This window comes from Poecilia reticulata, chromosome 18, assembly GCF_904066995.2.
Source record: "Poecilia reticulata chromosome 18, P_reticulata-male-v2, whole genome shotgun sequence".
NCBI lineage: Eukaryota > Metazoa > Chordata > Actinopteri > Cyprinodontiformes > Poeciliidae > Poecilia > Poecilia reticulata.
The window spans coordinates 18,163,919-18,182,589 of NC_088847.1; the positions used below are offsets into that span (position 1 = coordinate 18,163,919).

At 46.1% G+C, this 18,671-nt stretch overlaps 1 protein-coding gene and 2 long non-coding RNA genes across 8 annotated transcripts in view; 1 reads left to right on the forward strand and 2 right to left on the reverse strand.

Annotated features, from left to right (window-relative positions):
* Positions 1-18,671, forward strand: part of LOC103480720 (nuclear factor 1 B-type) — a 96,090-nt gene that overhangs the window by 33,541 nt on the left and 43,878 nt on the right. The gene's annotated exons all lie outside the window — the stretch shown is intronic.
* Positions 1,862-3,007, reverse strand: LOC145548852 (uncharacterized). The gene is made up of 2 exons (XR_014084842.1): positions 2,859-3,007; positions 1,862-2,763 (listed from the first exon to the last, which is right to left on the reverse strand). It is a non-coding gene; the product is annotated as an uncharacterized LOC145548852 (long non-coding RNA).
* Positions 15,780-18,671, reverse strand: part of LOC103480719 (uncharacterized) — a 63,851-nt gene continuing 60,959 nt past the window's right edge. Inside the window, exons 6-7 of one of the 2 annotated variants that reach the window (XR_536150.3) lie at positions 16,581-16,755; positions 15,780-16,484 (exon numbers count right to left, since the gene is read on the reverse strand). This is a non-coding gene — a long non-coding RNA (uncharacterized LOC103480719). Of the gene's footprint in view, positions 16,756-18,671 lie in introns of both variants that reach the window. The other variant, XR_014084840.1, reaches the window with a different exon arrangement.

Sequence of the window (18,671 nt, forward strand, 5' to 3'; positions counted from 1 at the left end):
TGTGCATGGTTGTGTGTCCTATGTGTCTCTGTGTTGCCCTGCGACAGACTGGCGACCTGTCCAGGGTGTACCCCGCCTCTCACCCGGCGCGCCAGCTGGAGATGGGCACCAGAAACCCTCCCGACCCCACTAAGGGACAAGGGTGCAGGAAAATGGATGGATGGATAGTTAAAGTCTGACAATAAAACGCTGTGGGTAGCATTTTAATTCTTTTTTTTTTTTTTAATGCAGCGCCCAAAAATGTCCATTTTTAAAGGAGGCCAGGTCACCATAACAACGTCCCCTATACTCGGCATTCATCTGCAAACTGTAGAAATAGAGCAAAGTGTCTGATGAATGGGATGAAATATCCTTGGTATTTACAGCTTGACAGACATGTGAACCACTGCAGAGCATTTACTGGAAGGAGGCTCATAGATGGCATGCATAACCAACTAAACACACAAACAAAAAAAAAGAGTAAAGGGTTCAATCAATCACTACGGGAACTGATGTCCTCTTTAAGAAGATGTGCTCTGTCAGGTTGAGCCGGTTCGTTTTCTGTTCTGACTGTTGTTTTTTTTTTTAAGCCACAGATCCACGCAGCTTTGACAGACTCGTGGCCTGTTATTGAGCTCCAAGAAGCTAAAAGTAATCCACCAAGCTGGAGCTCATCCCTCTTAATTTGTTTGCCCGCTTTACATCCACTGAGATGTTCTCCAGCTCCATCTAAGCCATCACGTTGACAACCCCAAGCGGCGTCTAATGCTCCGATTGATTCTCCTCTATAGCTGCTTTGATGCTGCTCTTTTATTATGTCGGATGCGGCGGTATTTTTTTCCCCGCCTCCTCCTGTTTACAAAAGCGCCTCCGATGGTGTAAAAGCGGAAAGTTGCACTCTGAAGCTTGGCCACTCGGGGAACCGGCGAAGGCGCTTCGTCTGCCGCTCCTCTGGAAATTAACCAAGATGTTTTAACAACGGCAAACCCTTTTCCTTCAATCCGCGGCGTTAAATCACATCTCGAGGTTATTTGTCTAAAAGCAGGCCCGAGTTGCTGTAAAGCAGAGCAGTTGTTCTGTTTTACGAGGCGCTAATGACCTGCCGATTCAAGAGCAAAGGCAGAGTGACCAGTTCATTATGTCTAGTGTTTACTACCTGTTGCCCTTTGACCCCTGTTTGAAGCACAGTCCTGATTGTTGTTTTAGCCTTTAGAGTGTTTGATTCTTTTCTGCCGTCTTGGCTCTGAAGTGGCGGTTTAGCAAGACAGCTGCTGATCTGATGAGATCCACAGAATGGGGGCATGGTAACAGCCAGGGTTTGGCTTCTGTCCTGTTTGCAGATAAAAAGCTCACACCTCTAAAAGGTCTGGGCTTTATGACTCAACGCCTCTGGCACAAACTCAACAATAGAAGGACTCTGTGTGCTTGCAGAGATGCACATTGTCCTGCAGAAGTATGCAAACCGCAAGTAAATCATCACAGTCGTGTTGCAACAACAAACTGCAATGCATTTTATTGGCGTTAGCACTGACACCAAGACACGGCTGTTCAAGGGAGGATCAGAAAGAGAAGCACTGTAGGTGTGTGGCAGCTATGGAGGAGCTGCATAGATCCTCGGCTCAGGCGTGAGAATCTGCTGACCGCAAGAAGAAAAACGTGTAGGTAACGATAAGGTGTGGTGAAACCCAACCACACCATCAGTTCAGACGAAGTGTACTAATGTGTCAGAGTGGTCCAGTCAAAGTCTACACCTTAATCCAAATGAGTGCTTGTGGCAAAACTTGAGAAGTCGACGTCCGATTCTGACTTCACTTGGACTAATTAGCAAAAGTTTCAAACTGCAGAAGATCTGGAGGCTAAAGAGTCTGACAAATGCACGCCACACTTTTCAGATTTTTATTTGCAAAGAAATCTTGAGAGCTTCTTGTCAATGTTTCATCTGATTAAACAACTACAGACAACTTTATGTTGGTGTGTCAAATAAAATGCTGCTAAAATACATCCAAGTTTCTGGCTGTGACTTGAGAAAATGTAGAGAAAAGAGCGCACGCGGCGTTGCCGGGAGAGTCCTCTGGCTGCGTATCGTTCAATCAGCTAACAGCCTCACGTCCTCCACATCGTCTGATGTGTTTACTGGGGCCTTGTTGTCTTTATCATTTCCTCTGGTGATACGGGTGTAAATGGCGGCGGATAAACCGAGAGGTGATTTAGTGTTCGGGTCTCGATGCGACAAGCTCTGGCGGCCGGCTTCCTACCTTTGTGTGGCGGGGAGAACTGGGGGGGAGAGGTGGGTGGAGCGGGTTAGGGGGCGTGGAGGCGCGGCAGCGGATATGCGGCCCGAGCGCCTCCGAGGAGGGAAGGAAACCGGGAGTCAAAGGTGATCGCATGCCGCTCCTGTTATTTGAGCCCACTGAAACCGGCTTAATGGATTAGATATAAAACGTTCTGCTGCGTGTTATTAATATTGCAGCATCCAGTGGTGACCCTGTTGCACGTGGGCTGCTGCTGCTGCCGCCGCTGCAGCTGCATGCCTCCGTCCTCCCGCTCCTCTCTTCACACAGGCCTCTCCTGTAACCTTGAGAGAAGCCTGCTCAGGCCCCCTGAGTTCAACGAGTGCATGAGGCATATTTTCGCTGAGCGTGCTCGGACCGCCCTCTCTAAACCCCCCGACCCCCCGCCACTAACTCACTCGCTCTCCCCCCCTCCCTCCCTTCCTCCTCGCCATACATACAAGCGTTTTCCCTCCTAAAGAGGACTCCCTGTAGGCCTCGCCTTTCACAGCGCCTGCAAAGGAAATACATTATGTGTAAAAAGATTTCCATATGGTGTCATACGATCTGTGTAATTCCCCCTCGATTGATAAAAAAAAAAAAACTTACCTTGTACGCACAATCAACCCTTTGTTCAGCTCCTGGGCTGTATGTGCTGACCTGAAACGCTAAAAACACTGTAAACTGCATTGCACCGAATGCTCAACAGTGATGTCTTTTTTAATTAAAAAGCGCAAACTGAGCACGAGCGAGCCAAACCTGCTCGACCGGAACACACAGATATAAATAAATCGCTTCCTTCTCCCTCGGTAAATACCTGAGAGTCAGTTGTAGCCAGTTTTTTTAAGGAGGAGTGGCTGACATCAGCTGCTGGAGTTTACAGGAAGGCCTGCATGCATGTATGCCTGTCTTGGCTGACGATTTGGAGTTGGAGTGCGTGTGTGTGTGTGTGTGTGTGGGAGGGGGTGTTTTGGGGTGAAGAGTCTGCGGCAGTTCTACGGGCAGGCTGTTCCAGGTGAGCCCTGCCAAGTTCAAGTGGCTTGGACCAAGCCCTGCGCCACAGAACGGGAAGTGTTCCTGCAGGCGCTGCCAACCTCTACGAGAGCTGTGACTGTCAGTGTCAGCGAGGAGATAGTGTTTTCTACAAGCACAGACACGTTCAGAGAGAGAGAGAGAGAGGGAGGAAAAAAAAAAGTTTGGCAAGGACGCATGTATATATGTAGATGCTTGCCAGGAGGGGGATTACTGGAGTTTGCTCCAGTGGTGGCCCTTTGATGTTCCTTCCAGTTCCCATGATGCAACAGTCTGGCGAGGACGAAGAGATTATTTTTATGACCTTTAAACAGATTGCGCATCAAATTCTGTGCAATTACGATTTGAAATCTCAGAGATCCTTTAACTACAGGTCTGTTTTTTTTTTCCCCCACGAGGCCGTTTGTTTCTACGAACGAAGGCAGAAGGTTTTCACACCTCTTGAACTCTTTCACATTTTTGCGCTCTGCAGCCACTAATGTCAGTGTACTTTCATGGGATGATTTTATGTGATAGATAAACACATACTAGCTTAAAGTGGAACGAGAACAAAACTTGGGTTTTCAAAATTTATTACGAATAGCAAGTGTTAAATACCCTTTACTCTAATATTCCTAAATAAAATCCAGTACAGCTTGCCTTCTGTAGTCACCTAATAAATAAATAGTTCCCATGTGTGAAATTTAATCTTACTCAGCTGCTCTGAGAGGTTTTCTACAGAACATTAGAGAATAAACAGAATCACGAAGACCGAGGAACACGTTAGGCAGACTGGAGATGAAGGTGTAGAGAAATTTAATGCAGAATTAAGTCATAAAATAATATCCCTGACTTGGAACATCTAATAGAGCCACTGTTAAGAAGTGGCTGTTCACCCTAAACTGAAAGAACAGGCAAAGAGAGGATTCATTAAAAGCAGCCAGCAGGTCCTTGGTAACTCTGAATGAGCTGCAGAGATCCACTGCTCAGGTAGAAAGCTGTTGTTGGCAAAAAACTAAAAAATAAAAAGAGGTTTTCCACATGGCATGTAGCAAAGAATATGAGTTGCTTAAAGTGATGAAAAGTGGAAAACAGTGAAAAACTGGGAAACGCTGGTGGCAGCATCACGCTGTAGGGATGTTTCTCCTTAGCCGAGTCGATGCGTAGATGGATGGAGTCAAACACGGGACAATCCTGGAGGAAAATCTGCTAGGAGCAGTAAAAGCAGCAGGAAAACCACCGTAAATATCAGGTGTTTATGCACACAATCAAGGAATTTGACTTGAGTTCACTTCTGCTGTCAATGAAGACATACAAAAATGTATAAAAGGCAAAAAAAAACAAAAAAAAACAAACAAGTTTTTCCTTTGCTGTAAATGTGTACACATGCAGGAGACATTGATTTAGTATAAATATGCATGGTATCAATCTGGTAATTTGTGTCCAGTATGTGCGGGATCTGCAGAGATGATAGCTGCCTTTTTCTTGACCCTAGACCTTTGTAAGTCCTGGAAACATACAGCCAGAGCTACAACAGATCAAATTATATTTGGGTTACAGTGGTCCAGTCAAAGTCTAGACCTCAATCCAATTACAAATCTGTGAAAAACAAAAACTAACATTAAAATTTACAGTTGCTTTCTGTCCAGTCTGATTGAGCCAGAGCTCCTTTACGAAGAAGAATATGCCGAAACTTGAGCATCCTGCATGTGCAGAGCTGGCTGAGAGACTCGCCTGCAGACGTGCAGCAGCTTTTGCCGTTTCAGGGGGTTCTAGTATCGACATGCGGTACATTGATGTTTGTGCAGACGGTCAGTGGGATATTTTTATGCAGCTGAACCAGTATCCCTGGGGGGGAATTCAGACAGGGGCAGCCTTTCCATGAATTTGTTCCTTTAAGCTCAGAGATGATCCTCCCAGAAACATGAAACATAAACAGAGCGTTCCTGTCGGCTCTGCTCGCCTTCCTGAGCTGAACCAAGGCAGAACAGGAACTACCTCAGCTATCCTGCAGCCCGCCCACTCTCTCCCACCCCGACGCCCCATAACCTCTGATCTCCCTGGGTGAACTCTTGGCATCTCCGATAAAGTGAAAGCAACACTCTCTGATTGTTGGAGGATGGCTGCAGGGCGGGTGTGAAATCCCCCACGATGCGTCCCCGAGTGGACAAATCTTAGCGTGCCGAGGAAGTGGAGGAAGGCTTATTGGGGTGTGGGGGTTGTTGCAAGGAAAAGCGGCAAGAGGGGAATTCCTGTTCCCAAACCGATGGAAAAAGTGACTGCTGGGCTTCGCTCATGCGGCTCTGTGTCAAAACAGCCGAGCGCTGCCGTCATCTGTGCAAATATTTCAAGAGATTATAGTTCGGGAGCCGCGTGGGAAAAAAGCTGCAGCAGCAACAGAGCAGCGAGATTTAGGACAAGAGAACCCTTCTCATCTGAGCATTATCAGGCCAACAACAAAAAAATAAATAAAATATGCAAGGTGCATGGAAATGTACGCAATCCTGCCTGGCAAGGGTTGATCATCATCCTAAAGTCTTTTGGCAACCACCCGGAAAAAAAAAAAAAGTCAAAACCAAACACATTTAAATTGTTGGCTGGAAACCACCAGGCATATCTTCATGCCTTCTGCACTCCTCTCATTGCAGTTTCACTTTTGAACATTGTGCAATGTCAGAAGTTCTTATGAATGGCTACCTTTGTTAACCAAATTTGAATGTATTTTTTCCCCTACATAATCTCCCTTGACATAATGCTGTGACACTGTTTTAAACACATTGTGTGGAAACACCTTGACGGCGGCATTAAACTGGCTGCAATAAGCTGCTGATGTAATGTTTTCATACCCTGCAAGCAAACCGTTCAGTGGCCTGCTCTGTGGATGCCATTGTTTATGACTCCCAAACAACAAAATGTGAAATTAATTTAGCGCCTCTCTTCTTCCCACTGCAGGCTGGCGCTGTGCAACCAAACCACATGTTGTTACTTCCCCCAGCAAGCCCTGGTAGCAGAGAAAGGATTTGTGGATTTGTTGTCTGTGTGTTTTTTTAATTTATTTATTTATTGCCATGAATGTGGGATATGGTTTCCCCTGTTTAGACGTGAACATCTTGAGTCAGGTGCTGCTGATCAAAGCTTGCAGGTGCGCTAACACAATGCCAAGCTGGAAAGACATCAGCTCTGCGCCTTGTAGAAGGAGGTGTTTCCAAATAGTTGGAAGGTCGACATTTAAGATGGTGTTGAATCTTCTCAGAAGTAGATGTCATAAGGTTAGACCAAGCAAAAGCCCCCACATGCTCAGTTTCAGACTTTTAGCATTTTGCTTTGCTTGTTAAACCTCAAAGTTCATGACAGTGTACTTAGAAAAAGGCTTGGCGAGAATTACTTGTTTAGAAATGTTGCCTCTTTTCTCTAGAAGTCAAACCAGGCAGCTTGAATTTGCATGAAGACTACTAGAACAGATGCCTGAACAAAAATAAAATAACTAAAAAAACATAACACGGCATATCAGCACTAACACTTCATAGCACCTGTCAGCTACAGTAGTGGAGGAATGATGATCAGGGCTGATTTGGCAGCAACAGAACATGAATGTATTGAGTTGAACAAGTTGACAGAAGTATTCTAGAGCCCGTCAAGAATGTTGTAAGATGTTAAATCATCTCTTAGTTTTTTCCATTTTGGATGAAGTAATGGTAGCACGGATTCTGCTGTGTGCTTTTATGCACTTGAGGGCAGTTGAGGAAACTTTTAAAGACCAGATCATTTCTGGTATTTACTAATATACGAGATGCAGCCGTTGGCACACTCCTGCTAATCTGCTAATGTGCTTGTAGTGGAGCTGATTTTTCATTTGGCATTTTAGAGTGCTCTAACTTTGAAAAAGTTTAGCGCACTTAGCTTCCTCTAGTTTCTAAAGCACTAATGTACCAGACAGTTTTGTAAACTTTCAGTTGGATAAAGTTCGACGTCTGCGTTAAAGTCGTGGCCTAAATAAACTTAAAATGGTTGGCTTTTGTAATGACACTCCTGTTTTGACTGTTTACACATCGGCTCTGCTTCCACATGGCCAGCGTTTTAGTTAGCAGTGCCCACCATTGATTAAAACCTTCAAATTAAAAGCGAGTGCACTTTCCTTTTGCAGCGAGGGATGTTTTGTTGAAAGACGCAGTCTGTTGACTGTACACCTTTGTTGCTGTTGCCAGGATGTCTCCAGTCAGTCAGAGGATCCACAAGGAAAGAAGGAGCTCTGCTGTCTTTGGAGGACTGCCAGTGGCGTGACCTTGTGACAGGCACGGCGCCACCGGGTTACGTTAGAATCTGCTTGACGGCACCGTTTTATTACCGGCTGGCATCAGACTCAACAAATAAGCATCTACCTGGTGCATGGACTCCAGATGTTTTCATGAAATCGCTCTTTTAGTTTGCCTTAAAGAGCAAAAAAAAAAAAAAAAACTTCATTCAGGGGTCTTGTGCCAGCGGAGACACCACCAGGCTCCACTCTCCCCCCGAATGAACCCTCCTGCCCCAGAGCCTCTCTCCCCTCGAATGCTTTGATTTGGGCCAGCTCCGACGGGGGCCTCTGAAAGCCCTGTCTCCAGGCTCATTAACAGGAAAGGAGGGGTTTTACTAGCCATGCGGCATGCAGCCGGCTTTTAAACCACCAACCAGCTGAACAGCTTAGAGCCTCAGGAGTTAGCACAGCTTTCCATCATTACTGGACCCTTCCAGGTAAGGAGTTGGGGCAGGAGGGGGGGGGTGGCGTGGACATTATTAGGCACTATAAGACCAGCTTTCTTACCCCCAAGTAAATGAGATTGCGCTTTAATCTGAACAATCTGACCGAAAGTTCATATCCCGCTTTCAGTTCTTGGCAGAATAAAGTCCGCAGTAAACGCATTGAGATTTGATACCCAGCTTGATGCATGTTTGCGTACTGAATGAGAAGAAATGATGATACAGCAGCACAGGAGCATGGATAGTAAAGAAGAAAGCACCATTTGCACCTGCTGCTTCATTCCCTACTGGAGTTGTAATGGCAAAAATAAACTGGCTCGACATCTGTTGGCAACGTCAGTAGTCTGTTTTTATGCTTGTAATGACACATTAAACTCTGTGGTTGATCCCCCTCCCCCCCCCCCCCCACACACACACACACACACACACACACACACACATCATTCCACCTCCACCTCCTTCTTGAGTCTATATCCCGTTCCAGAGAAACAGTGCCAGCAAAATTGTCCGAATGAGTGCACGCTTTGTTTTCTTTGTCTGTTTCGAGCCAAGATTTGGTCTTAGATGTGGTGGCGTTCTACGATCGCATAATTCCTTCCATGTAGCCAAGCTTAAAGGTGTGCGTGGGCGTGTGTGTTTGTGTGCGTTGCGCTGCTGCTGCTGCCGCTCGCTTGGCACGGCTCTGAGAGCGCAAACAGCAGCGATGGGTGGCAGGGATCCTCGGTGGCCTCAAGCCCAGCTGGAGGAGAGCCATTTTTTTTTTTTTTTTGCCCTGAGTGGGAACGCCCGGTCGGTCGTGGCCAGTGGGAAGTCCTCTTGGCTGAGGCTCGACACAGTTGTGAGCTCTGACAATCAGTGACACATCACAGGCGGAGGTTGATCAGCTCCAGTGTGACGCAAGCACAAGCTATGAGACCTTGTCTTTGAACTCGGCCCATAATCTAAAGGGATTTTCGTCTGCGGCTATAAGTGAAAGCTGCTAACAACTTGTCTTTCCACCGTTCTTAGTTCAGTGTTTATTCAACTGCAGGATGCAGGCTGCATGCTGGTGTGTTGGTGCTGTTGCCTTTCAGCAAGAAGGTCCTGAGGTTGAATCCTTTCCACATGATGTTTGTTTCCCCCCCAAAAAGTTGCACTTTTTTAACTCTGTTTTGCATCGACAATCTGCCGATTGTTGTACCCAACCTTTCACCCTTTTCACAGTTATACCAGACATCAGAGCCCCCCAGGAATTGAGGAGGTAAAGCGATTAAATGGATCGCCATCATTGATTTTCAGTATAATTTCAAATGATCTACAGTTGCGTTTCTGCAGACATGCTTGTTGAAAGCTATCGGGACTTGTGACTGGTGTGAGATAAAGTTGTAGATAAAGCAGCCTCGGCTAACCGTTCCTTCTTATCAGTGCCAACCAAAGCACAGTTAAACACACTGAACACCTTTCTGGGCTGAGTTCATTCCAACTTAAATAGTTACTAAGTGTTGTTTTACATATTAAAGACACATTGCGTTGCAACAATCTTGAGGCATCCCCAAGATTTTGATATTTTTCTTTGAAAGGTCTTGAATCTCTTGTTGTCTTTTAAAGCGGTTCAGATCGCAGGGTTTCTAAAGGTCTTCTCTAGACTTTGGCTTCTTTTTCACTCTCTTGCTGTTTGTTGGAAGTTTGACTTATCTATCAGTTTATGCTCAAAATGTCTCCTAAACCAAAGGGATGAATCAGTGGTGTTTCTGCACATAACAGGCAGCTAAGCAACAGGCTTTTAAACTGGATTTGTAGGTTCTATGTTACTCATTTCACTCACAAATTCACAATTTGCTCCAGTTTATTTGGGGTAATATAAAAAAAAGCAATTTAATAGACCTAAAATTGTGTTTTAGTCAAAATAAGGCAATTCCCTGTTTTAAAAGACCAGAAAGAGTCCAAGAAAGTCTGTGTACTTGAATACAAAGTCTGAATGGTTTAATACTTTTGCATGGAACTGGTTGTTTGTAAACCATATTTATTTCATGCATTGTGTATCCAAAGAGGCTGCGTGAAAGTATTCAGTGAAAGTCCTGCTGTCCTTGTTAGCATCGCCACCGGTTTGCCCCTGATCTATGATCTACGGACCAACTTGTCTCTCCTGGGAGAGCGGGGAAATTCCCAGACCCCAGATATCCCCCCCTCTCTCCTCGCCATCCCTCATTCCTTCTGTCCCCCCCTCCCTCCGGACCAGTCGAGACGTGCAGGTTTGAACCCTCTCTCTGTGTTTCTGGCCTCCAATGCCCATTGCCACTCAAGCAGCGGGGGTCCGGTGCATTTGTCTCATAATTATCCGACTGGACAGGGGGGTTTCTCTGAAGATGAAAGAGGCGAATCACAGAGCTCCTCTGTCAAAGGTCTGTCTAGCTGACTGGGCGGGTGGTTGGGGGGCGGGGGGAAACGGGACGGGACAAGGGGGTGGGTTTGGATCTCTCTCCGCCATCCTCCCTCATTCGTTGCTACCCACACACAAATCTCCTCAGAGCATAATCGCCAGCAGTGAACGCTCGTGCAAAGCCCCCTCCCTTCTTTCAGCCACCCCACTGCTTCATTCACAACTACAAAACTGCAGGAATACCCCCCACTCTCACATCCTGAGACTCCAGACCCCCCCATAAACTCCTCCCACCTTCATCTAGCCACCTACCTCACCCATTTGCCCACTCCCTCATCTGCCTCCTCTTGTCCCCTCCCCTCCTCCACCTTTCTCCTTCTTCTCCTCTTAACTACTGGCTAGGAGTTAATGGACTGTTTTGGCTGGTCTCCAGACGGTGAGTGTCACCTCATTAGCCTATAGCGGCTCGCTCCCAGACTGCTGCCTGTATGTGTGTGTTTGTGTGTAGGAGGAGGTCTACAACGACGGAATGTCATTGGTCTGCCCCCCCTGCACCCCTTCAACCACCCCGCGTTACACCCCTGCCGTCGCTCCTTCCCACCGCTACAATGAATGGGAAAACACGCATGCATAATTAAATCCATAGTCTCGTCCTCACTCCACCCGCCCTTCCCTCCTTCCTTTAAAAAAAAAAAAAAAAAGAAATGCTCCTGCTTGGAAGTTTGCCACCAGGGGAGAAAAAAAAAGCTTGGAAGTAAGAGAGACGTGGCCAACCTCGCACCCTTGTACGGACCTTATTCCCTTTCATCCAGGCCCGCCGAATGGCAGGGTGGCAACAGCGGGCGAATGTAAATGCCAGCCGGTCCTGCCAGTCAATTACACTGCAACAAAGCTAATTGTTTGTTTGGTGCACACTGAAAAAGAGAGAGAGAGAGAGAGAAGAAAAAAATAGATGCAAGTCTGGCTGTTGATGGGGCTTTTGTTTCAACACAGATGCAAAGTTCCTCTTTTTTTCTCACGGGCCAGACAAGACGCCGACTGAACGTGTGAATGGTGGGACCACACTTCAGTCACTTACTCCTGGAAAACGTAAAGATGGATTAACGCGCGCACAGTTATTACGTTCAAAACCAGGGAATTACTGGAGGATTTAGATAGATTCTATAAAATTAAATTAGAAGTTAAATTTCTCACAGCATCTGTTTAGTCCTGAGTACGATGATTTAAAGTTGACGGTGTCAGATCAACCTTTCAAAACTGCAAATTAGGTGTACCACAAGGTTCCATTTACGGACCACTGCTTTTCTGTTTCTATAAAAAGTTTCCCCTCAAATCGCACCAAAACTGTCAGTGGTTTTTGTTTTGTTTGCAGTCAAGTTATAGTTATTGTGTTGAATTTTCAAGTTGAATTTTAAGCGTCAAAATGTAAAAAAATATGAATCCTAACTTCTTTTGTTTGACAAAATCATGTGTAAATGTTAAGGCTGTCCATTAAATTCGAAAGATCAGATTTTTTCTCGTCCAGCTTTCCAGGCAATATCGAGTTATTACGGTAATTTCACCCGCGCCATAGCAGGAAGCGAAATCAATCTGAGGGGCGCTCTTTTAGTACACGGTAAATTGCGAAAATAAGTTGGTAGATGTCGAAAGTTCCAGTTGTTATTGATAAATGGGCAAATATATATTTACTCACAGGACATTTAAAGGACTGCGTGCAATTAAAGTAAGCAAAAATATCCAGGCGGAGAGTTGAAACTTTCATAAAGATTTAACTCTGCATTGTTTGGTCTTAAACCGTCTCAGTGCTGCCACCTGTGGGTCGAACGGTGACCGTTGCAGATGAATTTTCCTATTGGTTAAAACGACACGGCTCGGTTGACGTTTTCGTCACTCGGCCCAGCGTTTGGGTATAAAATCATCTCACTTTGACACACCTTGATCGATAGAATCTCTAAACGTTTCACGTGTGTGATTTATCTGCAGTGTTTGCTGCAGGACGTCTGTGTGAGACTGACTGCAGCGCTGAGGAAGCGATGGAGGCTTACAGCAACACTCGCTTCTCGCTCAGTCAGGACAGATACTGCAGTTTTGTTGTTGCTTTCATCGTCAACGTTTCCAGTAATAAAAAAATAAATAAAAAGTTGCTAGATTTGTGACTACTTGCTTTTTTTTGAAAAAAGTCACTAGAAGCGTCTGAAAAGTATTGCTGCCTCAAAATAACCTAAATGAGGGCTGAGTCTGCAAATTAGTTTTCTGCTAGAGGGTCTATATGCTTGGCACAATGGTTGCTTTTATCTAAATGTAAGATTTTTTACGTTGTTTCTGATTAAATACATTTAAAACCTGACTCACCCATTCAGATATATTCCAAAAAATGTTAAATTTAAAAGTTGCAATCATAAAACTTTATAAACTTGCATTTTATTGATAGAACTACTAGATATGTTTTAAAAATGTGCATAAAATACAAGTTTAACTCTGCTGTGTGGGCGTAAGTGTCCTGCTAAAGAGAAACATTGGTTGTAAAAATGTTTAAAAAAAAGTCCAATGTTAGGTTTTAAAAAGTCTTATTTGGAGTCACAAACCGACAGGTTTCAACCATAGTGAGGAAAACAATAATTTAAAGTAGCTTGAACAATAACGCTTTAGAACTGAAGGCATAATATTAATAAAAGGAGCCCCCCACTGCCCCCCCTTTAATACGGTCGTCAGGTTCTTGTGAAAGATCGCCCAGTTGGGGCAACAAGCTGAGAGCAAAGTGACAAGAACAGAAAGGGGAAAAAAGAAAAGAGTGTAATAAATAAGCGAAAGGAAAGACCACATTGTGAGAAAAGGGCAAACATGGGGGGAGCGGGAGGAGGTGGAAACATTAAGCGGGGGGCGCAGTGTGCTGACTGGAGACCAGCCTGCTCATTTTTCATCGGACAGATGAGCCACTGTGTCACGTCGTGTCGCTGCGGTTTGTCTGCAGCCCGCTCGCCGACCGCCCCGCGCCGTGCGTGGCGGCTCTCCGCGGGGCGCCCGGTGCGTGCCTCGGTGTGCGCACACGTGTTCTGTATGTCACCGCGTGTACGTTTAATGCGCAAATGTAGCATGACTGCATGAATGGAGGCTGCCTTTGCAGATGCACGCATCTGCTCAGAGGTGGGTAAACTTCACATCCTGAATTTTAAAAAAAAGGTGGGGAAGTTGAATTTGGGTGGATTAACCCTCATCTGCATCCTTGGTTTCCCGGCTTTGTCCTGGCCAGGTTTCCCCCCCACCCCCCAGTCCTCGTCCCCGGGGCCGGTGTGGCTAATGATCTGCCGGGCCATTCAGCGTGCCATTCGGGGCCCACTCGCCGCAGAATGAGCTCCCTCCCCATCCGTGCTGCTTGGTGACCTCAATGAGGAGCCTGTTGTCCTCCTGGCTCAGTTAAAACGCTCGCCTCTTTTCACTGCCGTGAGAGTTTACGGAGGAGAAGGCACGGAGACTCGGCGGGGGAAAGAAGAAAGAGGGCCCGCTCTTCGCCCGCATTAGTATGCGGCGATTAGAAACAAACACACACACACACACACACACACACAGACACATTGTGGCAGCAGAAGGCCTGAGCGTGCTCTTGTCGGCGAGACCAACATGGACGCCGAGAGATACAAGCGAGCTGGGTCACGCACAATCGACCGCGCTCACAGACAGCGCTCTGCCAGGGTCCTCATTGTTCCCTTCTGGGCCCGGATCCCACTTGATTCCCCTCGTCTTCAAACCGTGACAGACGTACCGAGTCTTGAGTGCGCCTTACAGAAAAAGAGCGCAACATTTAATTGTTTGCGCAGACGTTTCGTCTTTGCCCAGACATTTCAACTTTGCCCCTTCTCACCTTTTTTCCCTCCTTTTTCTGTCACTTTCATCTGAGTGTTTGTGGTTTTCTGTACCTGCCAGCGGTTATTTGATAGGGAGGCTTTCAGCTGCTGCTTTAAGGCCAATAAGAAAGGCCTCCCTTGTTCCAATTATGAGATAATCATTACGGTGTCACAGAGTGTAAAGTGCAGTTGGAGATGACTAGGATCTCTGCTATTTATTTCTGCCTGTGCAGAGAGTTTCACCGTCAAGATGTTTCTGTCTTTGGCACAAAGCGCGTCTCTAATTGTACTATTAAAATCAAAAGCGAAGAACCAGTTTGTCCGCAGGTTCAGAGTTCTCAAGTCTCCTCTGGTAAATGTTTAAACCTCCCTCTGTTGTCTTTTGAATTTCTGCAGAGGATCGCAGCCGACAAATCAAGTTATCTGTCACTGGCTCATCAGTAGAGCTTATAAACTCTGTTTTAAACAGCAGTCAGGATTCATAAACACCTTCTGCATCAACAGTGATGTCTAATCACAGGATATGACAATTTTTTATCATCAGTTCAGTTTATAAATGCAAATTGTGTTTGTTAAAGCTCCCGCCGACACTGCGGACAGGATTTAAACACACCGCTTCAAGCAGGAGCCATTCAGAGCTACAAATGACTTTTCAAGTTCGGCTAGAAAAAATGTGAATGTAGATGCTGAATACCAGTTATATTCCCACATAAGATGGGGAAATGATCTTTTTAAATATCAGTATATTTGGATGCTGGGTGGCTCAGTCAGTTGTGCCGTCAACGCAGTTGTCCCGGGTTCGATTCCTGGAATCGGGCCATCTGCTGCACGTCTTCCTCTTCTGTCCTCTTCCTCTTTCGTGTCAAAGGTCACTTGTGTCAAAAGTCGTTCAAAAATAATAACACATTATCGTAGTTTACAAACCATTCAGTCATTGTTTCAGTGTCTCTAATCAGGATTTCCAACAGCGCCTGAGAACGGGACGTTGTGGAATTATAAACTCCAGCCGGAGATGCTGATTGATGAGTCGGGGTTTATAAACAGATCTGCAGATGACTTCATTTAAGTTTAGTTGGTACGACAAATTCAGTCTTACTAATGTAGCATCGCATTACAACAAATATCAAGACAAATGGATCGAGTTCCATCCAAATTCAGCTCAGACAAATCCAGTCACATGTAAAAAAAAAAAAAAGTGTTTCCCGATTTCATATTTTTATGCATGTTTGTCACACGTCAGTGTTTCAGAACGTCAAGCCAATTTAAACGATAGTCGAAGGCGACACAAGTTATAGCACAAACTGCAGTTTTTAGATGAAGTGTTTCATTATTAAGGGAGCAAAAAATGTAAATGTGCATGACCCAGGATAAAAGAGCAATTGCTCCCTAAACCTAGTAGCTGGTTGGACTTTTGTAAACCCAGAAATGATTCAATGCTGTCAAAACTCAGAGGTTTAGAAAACACCGCCGGGTAGAAAAGGTGCCTTTCCAAGGATGAACTGGATCTTTGACTCTGCAACAGTCCCTCACACATCACTGATGTAGAAATTGAGACAATCTGCCTCTACACCAAAGAACCTGTTTTCTCTTTTGTGGTCCGTTCGGTTTATTCCTTATTTATTCCACCAGTAGCGACATGTGTAGCCGCGTGTCTTCTGATCTGATTAGGAGCGATGGTGTCCGTCCCGCTCTGTGGTGATGGAAAACTGGAACTCGGCATCGGGTCCAGCGCAAGCCTGAGCGGTGACTCTCTAACGTAAAGTGGAAACGGCGTATCTGCAGCGGATCCTGCTCCTCGGTTCTTGATTTATCGCTCGTCAGGAGAGCACCATCTCAAAGATGGCGCCCCCTTCCCTCCTCCGTCGAACGGTTCGTCTTCTCCGTCACCCCTGCTTTCCTTTCGGCCAGGTCAGGTGCCAGCTCATTGCGGCGGTGCCAGAATTTGGCATATTAATGTGTGTGTGTGAGAGATTTGGGGAGGGGTTGGCGGCGGCGGGGGGGCATCGCCAGTTGGCAGGCTGGCACACAAAGGCTGGCACGATAAGATCCTCCCCTCTTCTGCGGGCAGATTTTCTCGCCCATATCTTTTGTTTGGCTTGTTTGGGTTGCAGCTCATCCTGATAAAGGCCACTTTGTTTAGACAACAAAGCGCAAGGGAGGGAGAAAAGACAGAGATAGAGAGACAAAGAGATAGAATGAGAGAGGGACGGGGGGTCGTTTAATAAAGGCGGCAAACGAAGGAGGGAAGCAGGAGGTGGGGGGGGGGTCACCAAAACAGATGGAAACCTTAAAGGGAAAAAAACAAAAAAAGGCAGATAGGGGATGAAAATTAAGGAGGAAAAAAAAGAAGATGTAGCTTGAGCTTTTCGCCAGATAGGATACCCTGAATAGTAGATGTCGGCATGTGAAAAAGATACAATGGAGTCGGGATACAGTTGCAGGCGCAGGGACAACGATAGGCAGATAGCGAGGAGAAGAAAGAGGGATCTGGGAGAAGGGAGCAGGTTCTGCTGGCTGCCTGGAAGCCGGCCCGAGCGCTGTGAGGTCATCCTCCAAGCTGTGAAGGATAGAAACCAGGAGCACAAGAGGACATGAGACAAACGCACGCACGCACGCACACACACACACACACACACACACACATTACATTACATTACATGACATACCAGCACATGTACAGTGAGGGAGCAGTGTGGCGTGGCCCTGCTGCACACGCGCTCACGCCTGCAGGTTTCCAAGGAAGGACAAACTTTCCGGAAGAGGAGAAAGTCTGTTTGGCCACCTCAAATATTTACTCAGGAGCAGATGTATTGTCGAAACATTACGCATCAGAGCCGCTCCGTAATTAGGTGGATATTTTTCTCCCCACTTCTCCGGGAGTCGTCCACCCCGCTCTCTCCCCCCACCCCGCCTCCCCGGGGCTGCTGAAATGCATCTTGGCTCGGGACCCGCGCCTCTGGCAGCCAGAGCGCTATACATGTGCACAGAACCCTGCTCGGCATATAAAATGGCTGCCAGACAGGCTTCTCCTCCTGAAATGTCGACAGCGGTATGCATCTGCAGGGCGTGCGTGGGGCCCGAGCGAGCGCGTGCGTGCGCGCGTCACTGTTTCTGAACGTGTCTGCAAAGAAGTGTTTGCTGCAAAAACTCACACCGCCGCCGTCAGAGAAGAAGGAGGAAAGAAAAAAAAAATAACAAGAAGGAGAGAAAGTTTCCCAAACTATGTGGCTAATTTAACCCACACTCTCTAAATGCGCGCGCGTTTGTGTGTGTGTGTGTGTGCATATGTGTTCCACGACTTAGTGGGAACAGAATGGGTTCGGTGCCAGAAATTGAGGAGGAGGGTGGTTTGGAGCCAGAGTGTGTGAGTGTTTTAGCGATTATAAAATCCAGGCGAGTAACACACTTGGGTGTGGAGAAAACCTCATAAGCACTCAGAAACTTTCTTGCCGAGCCAGATTTCTGTTGCCATTACCGCTAATTGCCCTAATCGTTACAGTGGTATGATAAGTATCCCACCGGACAAGAAGGTGTAAGAACTCGTGGACACATCCAAAAATACCCACAAGCCCCTTCTGCTGGTGCTTTTTTTTTCCACCCCTTCTCTCTCTCTCACTCTCTCTCTCTCTCTCTCTCCCTCTCTCTTTTTATTTTTATTTCTTTTATTGCTGAATAACAGCAGATAATCTGATTCAAACGCTGTGCTGTTTCTCCCCTTCCTTCGTGAACCGGTTTGTTTATTTAAACAAGTGGCGGGGGAAGGAGGGTGCCAAGAAATGTTGTTTTTGGAAAAGAGCAAATGTGTGTGTGTATCTGTGCGCGTGCGTGCGAGCGAGCGTGGGTGTGTGTGTGTGTGTGTGTGCGTGTGTGTGTGTGTGTGTGTGTGTGGGTGTGTGTGTGTGTGGCGTCTGGCCTTGCCAAGCTCCCAGGGCAAAGCTGAGGCTCCTCGACCGCAACTGTTTATTTACAGGTTACACTACTGTTTATTTGAAGACTATCAGATCGGCTGGACCTCTGCACAGGACACCTTTTTAGATGCAGATAGCCGGGCCCCGGGCCCCTAATAACCCGGTTCTACACTGTACTTTATATGAGCAACCTTATGTAAATAAAAAGAAATTCAGCAGTTATATACAGTTTATATTTAAAACAAACAACAGGTGCATCTACATAAATCATAACGGTTCATTTGGATCAGTATTCCAAAAGATTGTTTCAGATTTTTATGTAAGATAACCCGAGTGAATACAAACAAAATCTATTTCTATTTTAAGTAGAAAAAAGCTGCATAAACCCACCGGAATCTGTAGTTTGCCAAAACAGAACCAGTTTGGCTCAAAAAGTAACTTTGATATAAAGAAACGGCTAAAATCTTTTACATCTTTTCGGGCTACAGAGTCATTTCTGAGCCAAGTGGAGAAAGCGAGAAGCAGTGGTTGGAAATAAACCCAAAGTACTGCGAGATTACATCAG